Source organism: Bidens hawaiensis, unplaced genomic scaffold (genome assembly GCF_021521415.1).
Source record: "Bidens hawaiensis isolate Kalapana, Puna unplaced genomic scaffold, B.hawaiensis_p1.1 tig00018924_1, whole genome shotgun sequence".
NCBI classification, from domain to species: Eukaryota; Viridiplantae; Streptophyta; class Magnoliopsida; order Asterales; family Asteraceae; genus Bidens; species Bidens hawaiensis.
Genome location: NW_027492873.1, coordinates 265095 through 276584, shown reverse-complemented (window position 1 = coordinate 276584; position 11490 = coordinate 265095).

The window sequence follows — 11490 nt, the reverse complement described above, 5'->3', positions numbered from 1 at the left end:
TTAATTAATTAGTTTAAGGTTATGATTATGTTTTATTATTATTATATAAATTAGGGTTAGGTTTAAATTAGTTTACTATTAGTTAATTAAAGTAATCATTAGTTAATTATTATTAGGTTTTAATTATTAGTATTAAATTCCCCCTCAAATATTATTAATAAATAGTCGTGTCTTGTAGTTGAGTCTAATTTGCTAGTTTCGTAATTTAAAGAGTCTCGTGGGTTCGATATCCGGACTTACTTAGCTGTACTAGAGTCGACCGGTTCACTTGCCGGTTAGTAGTTTAAGTTAAGTTTAAGGGTCTAGAGTATTACTTAGTGTCTAGATTAGTATAATTTTAGTTAATAATTAATTGACTACTTTTAGTACATCAAGTTTTTGGCGCCGTTGCCGGGGACTCTTGGCGATTGCGTTATTAGCTCTGGTTGGACTTACTTGCTATATACGTGCTATTGTGTTTTTGCTTTTGAGTTTTTAGGGTTTTAGTTAAATTTATTTTTACGTGTTTATTTATTTATTTTTTTTTTGCTTTGGTCGTAGGTGTCTAATTGTCCGTGTCTTTTTCTTGTTCTTGTAATTATGTGTGAAATTTGTAATGGACCTTACTTTACCATTAAATGTCCATACTATAGTAACCTTAATTGTGATACGTGTGGTGACCCTTATTTACCCTATGATTGTCCATACAAGGGTTCTAGATTTATTTGTTATAGATGCGCTGGTTGTCATATGACTCGTGCATGTCCATATAATCGTACTAACCCTTCTGTGCAGCCGGTGCAAAATTTTTCACAGGGACCTTTTCCGTATTATTTTGATAATTCGTATCAGCAACCTCAGCAAAACCAGGAGCAGTGTTATGATCAATTTTTTAAAAGCCTTTCTGATGAGGATGTAGCTGCTATGGGTAGGATAGAAAAGATGTTGGTCCATTACATGGCTACAGATACCCAAAAGATGGTCGTTGAACATGATACCATCTTCAAAAATCACCAGGATATTATTACAGATCTCCAACGTCAAGTAGAAGAAATTTCTAGGAGACTGGATGAAGAAGATGAAATGGAGAGGTTGAGATCCTTGGAATATGTTGAGCAGTCAGATGAGGAGATCATTCAAGTAACGAAGACAAAAATGGATGTTGAAGTCCCACCTCCGGTTTCACATGCTATTATTGATTTTTGGAGTGACTTTGATAATAAGATAAATGAAGAAGAGTGGGCTGCTTATCAGAGGTCGTTAGTGAAGAAAGAAGAGATAGAGGATGACGTGGATTTGGAAGATTCACTTGAGTTGATGTTTGGCGTTGAGGAAGAGGTTGTGAATGAATTGAGTGAGGAAGATGAATTCCTTGATCTAGAGTTGGATGGATTGTCGTATTATGACGGGGGAGATACATTGGACGTTAATGGGGATGTTACGTTTTTTGAGGCCCTACTTGTAGGGGACGTTGTATATGAGGATGCGGTGTTGGAGGAAGAACACCATTGCCGGCCCGTGGATTATGTTTTGAATGCTGATCAGGAATCAAAACCACGGGATAAGGCCGGGGATGATAGGTTACATGAAAATGAAGTTGCATATACTTTAGAAGATGGTCTACGGGAGTGAAAAGGCCTTTGCATGTCAAACACGACCAATCTTCTCGATACTTACAACGCATTCGGCTCTTGCCAGGTAAGTTTAAATATAGGTGGTCTGACCCGTTACTGAATTTTAATTCTAATTTAATACTTTGTGGTTCCATCATTGATATATTACTGTTTGATAAGTACCTTGTGGAATTAAACGGGCTAGATAGGGTTCAGGTCAAGGAGAAACCTCCTGATTAAGTTCAAGTGTGTGGACGTTTCACGGAGTTTGTATAATTTATCGAGTCACTAGCGTAGTTTTTTGTAGTTCGTCTTTGTTTTTGTGTTTTTAAGTTTTGCTAGTTTGAAGAAAGATTGAGCTAGAGACGATCCCCAAGGAAGAATTTAATGAAAAAACAAGTGTGGGGATGATGGAGCAGTGGAGACGTATACTTCATGTTTATTTATTTGCTCCGAATTATTAATGTTTTATATATAAGTTGGTTGGTGAAATAGTTTAAATGTTTTAATATCTATCAATTTGATAAGATATATTTTTAGATATTGTTTGTTGACTTTTTGCCGCTTACGTTCGTGGATGAGGGAAGGAGTTACTGTTTTGCTGAGAACGTTCGTAGTTGGAGGGCATTCATGGAAAGAAGACTTTGGCATCATGTTTCATGCGCAAATTACCAGATAAGTCTTTTCCATTATCTAGCTTATTAACTTTTTATTATTATTATTTTTTACTTTTATGTTTTTAGATTTTTGTAGTCCGACTTTATCTTTATTTTATTTTTATTTTAAGTCTTCCTTATCCTTGCATTGAGGACAATGCAAAATTTAAGTGTGGGGATAGGATATTTGAGTCGTAGTTTAAATTGAGTTTTTGTTTGAAAAAAAAATTGAAAAAATGTTTAAAAATGTCCCTTGAATCTAGGTTTTTTGCGTTAAAGTGGGAGATGATGATATTTATCGGAAATTGGTTTTTCAAACTACTAATAATATGAGATAAATAAAAGAAAACACACTTAACTTGTGTAACATTCGTTAATTCTCAAACCCGAAAACCCAAACCCATTTTAAATTTTCGGTTTTGTTCTATTTAATTTTATATATTTTTATAATATTATTGATTAATCTCAATTTTCGTTTCATGTATTTTATGCGATCATTTATATGCAAATATATTTGTTACCACCCTTGTAGTATTGTATACTCATTTAAAACATTCATAATCAAGATATTATTCATGAACTTTTGCCATGCAAATCACTAGAATAAATCTTGGATTATTATTATTACCATCTTTTTCATATATTGTTTTTTTTAACTAATAAAAATAAACCAATGAATGTTTTAATTAAATAAAATTTATTGAAAGAGTTAAACACTTTGAAGACCTTTTAAACCTTTTTAATTTTTGTTTTTAATTATATTAACTATGATTAATTTTCATAAATTCCATAAGACATAACAACTCTATAGTTTCACCATAAAAGGAGGATAAATCTTTCATTATTTTCACACCTCAATTCACTATTTTCTTAAGATCGAAAGCACTAACAAGTAAATTTTATGATTCCATGCATTTTATAGTTTTTGTTTTGATTTAATGTTGAATGTTCATAATGTGCTCTTCATGATCATGTTACTTTTATCATATAAATCTTATATTTTGGTTTTAAGAATCATTATGATCATGGATATCCAAGATAAACACTTTGATTTTTCTAAATTTTGGATCAAACTTAGTTATTTTGCAAGAACAAGCATGAACATATATTTATCTAAATCTTATGATTTGTTGATCATCATAAACTTATATACTTTCTTTTAAATATGATGATTTATAAAAATTTCTTGTATTTAAAATATTTTCCAATTGATATAGCATACTTCATATCTTTAAATCAATAATTGAGTAAATTAATTATTGTTTATTTTATTTCAACATAAACTAATATATATAATTTCTTTAAAATAATTTCATGCAAAACATTTAAGTTAATTAATTAATTATGTTACTTGGAAGAAAAAACGCGTAATCATAAATTGTTATTAATATTGTTATTTAATCTTATATTAGTAAGTTATTATTATTTATCTACAAGTTATTCAACTAATAAACATCAAATGATTTATATAAACTTTTTTCATTTTTGTTAAACTCATTAAAAATCCCCAAGTCCCCATTTGCCATAAGTTAATGAAATATATATATTATAATAATGCCTAATTCCTAAAACAAATATCATTTAACTTTTATAATCCCGATAGATAGTCTTTAAATTTCGTATTTCCTTTTTAATTATAGTTCGTGATGTTCGATCGTTTCAAATTCCTTAAACGCGCTTTCGGTTATTATTTCAAGTTATCTTCAATCTCAAAGGTGATTTTCTCACACCCTTTTTACGCTTTTACTTTTGGGGTAGCATATATATCCTATCCAAATTACAATTTCTTTTATTCATTATTTACAAACTAAAATTCGTTACATGGACTTGTGTGTTTATTTGCTTACTTGCTCAAAGATTACTTGTTCATGGTTTCCTCAATAAGTATGATCATACGCCCCCCTATGCACTCAGGACCTCGATGTTATGAGTGGAATAGGGACCCCCGATCCGAGTACATTTGGTTGTTACCGAATAGAAAAGACACTTACTTGCGCTATTATCCGAGTACGTTGGTGCACAATCCCAACTGGAAAGGACTTTACTTGCTCATTTACACTTGTTCATGGAATTGTAGATTTTTATGTACTTATATCGAAACTTGTGTAAACTCACCAACTATTCATTTAGTTGACATTAATTTATATATATGCTACAGGTACCTTATTTAGAGAATGCTGCCGTGACGAGGACACTAGAACTTAGGTTATATTAATAAGTGGATAAGTTGTTAATTTTTCTTGTATTTTTCCTTGTATTTCTTGTTACAAACTTGTGTACATGATGTTTAAATTAATTAATGATATTATTGTCACTTAATAGTGTCACATGTGTTTTGAGCAATCTGTACGTCACAATCGGGCATATTCCGCTTTATTCGGGGTGTTACAGATTGGTATCAGAGCCGTGACTATAAGATAGGGCATTGTTATAGTTTATTTGCTTAATTGTTTAGGTTGCATGATTAGAAAATTATGTGGGTCTTATGTGATTGTTCAATGCACTTGTTTAATATTTTATTGAAATTCATTTACGCCTCATGTACACAAAGCACACACAAGTCCAAGGCTTATGCCTAAAAGCAAAAATTTTTCAAACATTTTCAATAATCGATTTTTATTGTGGTGTTCCAATATTTCTTTTTCTAAAAGATGGTTTGTTATGGCGGGTATGTAGTAACTGGAAGGGGGACGTGCTTGTTTTCCGAAACTCTTGACACCAAGGTTATTGAAACCTTAGGATAAGCAATGCGCATAAATCTCAATCAGACGCGGGACCTGGTGGCTTACCTAGAGAGTTAGGAAAAGGCATGAACTCTATTAGGGCAAAGCATACCACTTTCAACGCCATATGAATCGCAACTTTAAGTTTTCAAACGCGATCATGTTCTCTTTGTGAAAAGAATATGGTTGCACTCCTCTATGTTTTACAATGTGTTTTAACTGGAAGTCTGTACACGAATACCCAGCTTTCGGTTCGATTTAATTACGCATTTTTATACGAGAATATTTGAGTTTTAAAAACAATAAAATTGTGACACGTTTTCTTTATTTATACGCTCATTTACGGCTTAAACTTTAAAAGTTTGCAAAGTAATAACCGAATTTCAAACGATTCCTTTGTTATCTTACTATTATGTTTTAAAATTGAAAATTTTAAAGTTATGTTGATACATAAATGGTTGAATTTCGATTTGATTACTATATTATTTTATTTATTTACTACTATGTTTTAGAATTGAAAATTTAAAAGGTCATGGTGATACATGAATGGTCGAATTTCAATTCGATTACCTTATTTCTATATTAATTTACTCTTATGTTTTAGAATTGAAAATTCGGAAGGTCATGGTGATACATGAATGGTCGAATTTCAATTTCATTACCTTATTGCTATATTCATTTACTCTTATGTTTTAGAATTGAATTCTAAAAGTCATGGTGGTACATGAGCACTCGATTTTCAATTCGATTGCACTATTTATTGTTAAGTTTAATACTTTTTTCATATGATTATTCAATAATTTATGAGGTTTTCATTTATTGAAAGGTAAAACTCATGACGTTTCATGGGAATTCCAATTTCGATTTCAAATTTATTTCATGAGATTTCTTTTCTTTACTTGTTTTCATTGTTGTATCTATTAGTCGTTTTCATACTTACGTCCCAAGTCACACAAATTCTTCACGTTTCGTATCACGCCTTATCGTTTTCCTAGTTGTCACACTCGATCGGCGAAATGACAATCCAAGTTATCAAGTAAATGGCCTCCGCGATCCCGATCACCCCACGTTTGACCGCACCACCTTCATCGCTATAGTTAATTCAAATTCAAACCCAACACCATTCTTGGAAACGCAAACTAAACCCAACCAAAATGCCTCACACTGAAACACACCCTTTGTACAGTATGTGTAAATTCCACCACTTTACTTCCCCGAAACGTTGATATGCTTCAATCCGTGGTAGATTCAGTTACCACTTATTGCTAAGACCTACCCAAACTCAATGCCCCCATCTACAAGACCTGTACCTAACCATTTGTCTCAATCGCATGTTTAACCTCATGCTTCAAGCCTACTAACATTGTGGTGACCTTAGCACACTCGCCATACCTTGGAAGGCCTAACTTGTTTCCGCCATGCAATATCCTAACCCTGCATTCTTTTCCTACCTTATACGATTTTTCGGTTTCAATACTTAGATTTTTACAAAACTCATCAAACTCGTCTGTATTTTCTTTTGCATACTTTTCTATATTTTATTTATTTTACTAACACCTCGCTCCTAATCCCAAATCCTTAGTTATTTTAACCTTTAGTCAAATGATTTTTCTTTAAAAAGAATTTATTACCTCTATTATTATTATTATTATTGTTGTTGTTGTTGTTGTTGTTGTTATAATTATTATTAAAGTTACTAATATTACCTTCATTATTAATATTTCTACTACTATTGTTATTGTAACATCCCAAAATTTCAATAATAATATTTCAATATATTATTTGTTTTAACGGAAGAGAATTTACCCGAGTTAGTAAATAGTAAATAGAGAGATAAGTTGGCTAATTAGATGATGAATCATGGACTAAAAAGGAAAGATGGGCCATAGGTCCATGGGCTTAAGGGAGTATAAATACCCCTTAAACCCTAAATCTTTCCATTTCCATCCATCTTATCCATCTTATTCTCCCTACACCTCCTTAGCACACACAAACCCTTTCCTTTTTCGGCTGCAAGATAGAAAGTGAGATCCAAGATCAAACGAGCCAAGATCTTCGATCCATCCCCTATATTCGAGCTAGTCACAAGATCCAAGCTCATAACCAAGCTAGCCGTGACCTAGCAAACGATTAAAGGTATGTTCTTGACCCTAAAGCTTACGTTTTTATGAACAGATAGCCATGAAACTCAAACCTAGAGTAGATCGGGTCTAGATAAAACATAAAGTTAACAACTTGATGATTGAAAATGGATGTAATATACTCATTGCTAGATACGGTTCACGAAGGAAACCCTAGGTCTAGCGTAAAGAACGTTTTTCATGATAAAGGTCCAAGCTTTATGCTATAAACGAGTAAATCTTGTTAGTGGGGTGATATTGGGCGGTTAAACGGTTGAGAACGATGAAGAAAAGTGGTTAAAATCCTTGATATGGACCTGTAGCAGCTAACAAGGCTAAGGAAAGAAACGAGAAAATAGGCTGATAAGCTGAAAACATCTGACCTGAGGGTTCTCGGCCAAAACCGAGAGTTCTCGGTCAAACCTGAGGGTTCTCGGCCATGCGGGTTCTCGACCATGAGGGATCTCGGTCAACCAAGGTTCTCGGTCAACCCAGTGTTCTCGGCCAAGAGTTCTCTGCCGAAGAGTTCTCGGTCAGTTCTCTGTTTGGAGTTGGGCCTGAGTCCAGTTGGGCCTAAGTACTTTAATGGACAGTTGGGCCTGGCCTAAACCCATAACCCATCTAAACCAAACAAGCCCAATTTAGATAATTGTTAGTTAACTAAAATACCAACTTAAGTATTAATACGGTTAATTAACAAAGATGTATGTTTAACAGTTAGCCGTGCTCAATTAGGAAAGGGGTAACAGTTGAAGGTGAACGCAACAGGATCCAGGTGAGTTCCTAGCCCCATTTTCTTGCTATGTTTTCGGGGCTGTGTGCATACTCGATGTGATTAGTTAATACACTTACCTTAAGTGGTAAGTGTATGCCTTATATGATTTATGTATGAATTAATGCTTGACGATGCCTGAACGATCTTCGGATATTGCATGTGCCGTCAAGGGATAGTATAAAGATATGATTGACATATATATGATGTATAGTTGATGTATGGACGTATGAGAGTTATAATTATGAATGTATAGAAAGGTGCGAAAGGTAAAGATAAAACAAGGAAACCGACCCTAATAATGTCGACGAATGTAGGGAACCGACCCTAATAATATCGGCGAATGTAGGAAACCGACCCTAATATTATCGGCGAATGTAGGGAACCGCCCCTAATAATGTCGGCGAATGTAGGGAACCGACCTTAATAATATCGGCGAATGTAGGGGACCGACCCTAATAATATCGGCGAAGGTTATAGGGAGGAAGGCTCTTTAAAATGCATGTATGAATGCAAGTATGTATGTTAATATGAAAGAAAGAATGAAAGTACGTAAGTATGTAAGTATGTAAGATAATAGGAAGGTATGTACCTTCGGGTGCATATATAAATATGTGAATGTATTGTACGTTGCCTGCTTAACTATAACTCACTCAGCGTAGCTGACTTTTAGTATGCACGCAGGCTAATCGACTGAGACAGCTGGCTTGAGGGAGACACATGGCAATACTGAAGAGGCTGGCATCTGAAGATTTGCCGTGATGTTTTGATACTATGTTTTCTGTTATGTTTTTGAAAGACAAGTTATGGATGTTTGTAATGGATGGTTGACAGTTTATATTATTCCGTGAAAGTTTTAAGTAACTCTGATATTTAGAACTGTGTTTATGAGTAAATCCAATGTCAAAAGTGAGGCACCGGTAACGGGGGCTCACAAGTTGGTATCAGAGCAAAGTTCGAGAGATTTAAGCATCCTACATGCTTAGACTTGAACAGAGAATGGGATTAAAGTAAGGAATGAAAGAAGATGCCAGTTCAAGATAGCCATGTGTCACTCAAGCAAGCTCAGTAAATGTAAAGTGTATGGTTAAATATGTATGTTAATGTTAGTTTAATTGCTAAAGAAAGGATATGTGAATGTTAGGGATATGATTAATTGATTGATCGATTGATTAACTGTTTATAGTAGAACCAACACAAATAGACTCATAAGAGGAAGTGTATAGGACACAGATAGTAACGTGATCAGCTAATCACAGCTGGCCACTGTTATTACCTGTTAGCCTTACTATCCTTGTACTAAATAGTTACTTGAGTGATGACGTTTGTGTTTTCCTTTCCAGAATATGATGGCTGGATCTAGGGCAGTTGTTGGAGCAGGAGGCCGAACGGGACGTCGTGGCAGGCCTCGTCGTGTCCAACGACCTTCGGTAGAAACAGCTTCCAACACCGGAGCTGAAGGAAGCGCAGCTGGAAGAAACCCTGAGAACAACGAAGGAGTCCAACTCGATCACTTAATCCAAGCAGCTATTGTACAAGCTGTAGCCACTGCAGTGAAAAACTTGAACCCAGAGGGGTCTGCTGGAGGCCGTGAAAGAACTGCTGACGGAGCGGGAGGAGGCGGTAGGAAAGATGATGATGGAGAGAAGGAGGCTTCGAGTGAGGTAAGGTCTGTGAAGGTTGATGATAGGAAGAGGGGCCGAGGCGGTTGCAACTATAAGTCCTTCAAGGGTTGTGACCCGCCGAAGCTGACTGGTTTGGGAGACGCAATCGCTACCCTTCAATGGATAACTGCCATGGATAAAATTATCCGCATTAGCGAGTGCCGTCCCGACCAAGCTGTGGGTTATGCCACCCAATCATTCGGTGATGAGGCGATGTATTGGTGGGAATCCATCGAGCAGAGGAAGAGCTTAGAAGAGATCAAAGCGATGAAGTGGGAGGATCTGAAAGTGCTGGTAATGAAAAGGTTCTGCGTTGACGCAGAGGTTGAGAGGGCTGAGATGAAGTTCTGAACTTGAAAGCTGGAACGATGACCCATCGTGAGTATACCACCGAGTTCAACCGAATGTCTAGGTTGGTACCTGATATGGGCTAAATTGTATATAAATTTTATAAAGGATTTTCTTCACTTTTGAGTAATTTCAAGGTTGTTCTTATGAAATAATTCACCTAATTGTGTCATATTTGGTTTTAAAGTATTCGAAGAGGCAATGAGCTAAAAGATACATTTTTTTACTAACTTGAGCCCGATGAACAAAGCATCAAACAAGTTTCATGTCTTGAGTTGTAAACTTACATAGAATCAATTTAATATATTATTTATTAAAACACTTTTTACCTAAATAATAGATTTGTGAATTTATAATAGAAGAAAAGAAGAGACAAAAGAGTCATGTGAATTAAGTTTTTAACGTTGAATTCAATTATTAATATTTTAATTTCATTTAAACTCTTTGATGTCAATTTCCAATACAGGTTTGGAGTTCGGACAACAATTAACGTGAATGATTACTTTCAAACATGGGCTTACGTGGGTTTTACAAGTCTAGAGTAAAAAAAGAAATGAAAATTAGAGACAAGAATAAAAAGGAAACCCTACTGATGTTTTAAGAGGGAGCTGAGAAGATTGTGACGCAAGCTTGAAGGGGGACCACCCTTAGTGGTTTCTCGAGATCAAACAGAAAGACGAAAAGAACAAGAAGCAAGCAAGCACGTCTACATAAGTTACGGCAATTCCAAAAAGGAATTAATAAGCAAGCAGGTCAACTTTATTATTTGATGAATCGCACTTTATTTTTTATCCTTGTTTCATCAATAATAATGATTGGCTAATATTGTTATACTGCCTGGGTTTGGATGAATACTTTTTAGACTCGTTTTATTTTTAGTCTTGGATTATTATTGATTGGTTCATTCTTTGGTAAAGTTTTTAATTTATTTGGTTGTGATGCATATGCGTATTTGGTATTAATTTATGATCAATTTATTGTTCCATATGCGTCTTTGTGAATGTCTTTCATGTATGGATGCATATTAGGTTACTTACTGTGTGTTTGTAACTGGTTTATGGTTTATTGTTAACGTATTCCATAGGAGCGGTAATTGAGAGTTTAGAGATACCTTATATTCTGTCACTTGAGAGACCGGGAGGTAATTAAGTGTCGCCTGTTTTGGTCTTTTGCTGGTTTGGGTAGTGATTGCATGGGAGTGAGTTACCCTAGATTCCTTTAGATTCTTACAGATCCGAATTATAACCGAATTTAATAAAAATACCCCTTTACTCCTTAGGGTGTTTTGTGATTTGAGACACCGGGAGGTTATTTAATCTTTGGGTACCTTAACATAGTTAGGTTATGTGAGACCGGGAGGTGATCTGAACCATTAAACCGTTAAGCTTACATGATATTTAAGGTTCTTAGGTATTGTTGGTGAGACCGGGAGGTGATCTAGCGTACTTTAGTTATTCCTTAAATTTCATATTTTTAGAATACGGTACCGATCATAAATCCAATTCCGAAAGTTTACGAGTTGACTAGTGGGATTCCTTGCCTAGGTAGTTGTTTACCGTATTTGAGTTCTAGTTCTATTTTTTCGTGTCAGTTTTAGTTTAATTATTTTTTTTAG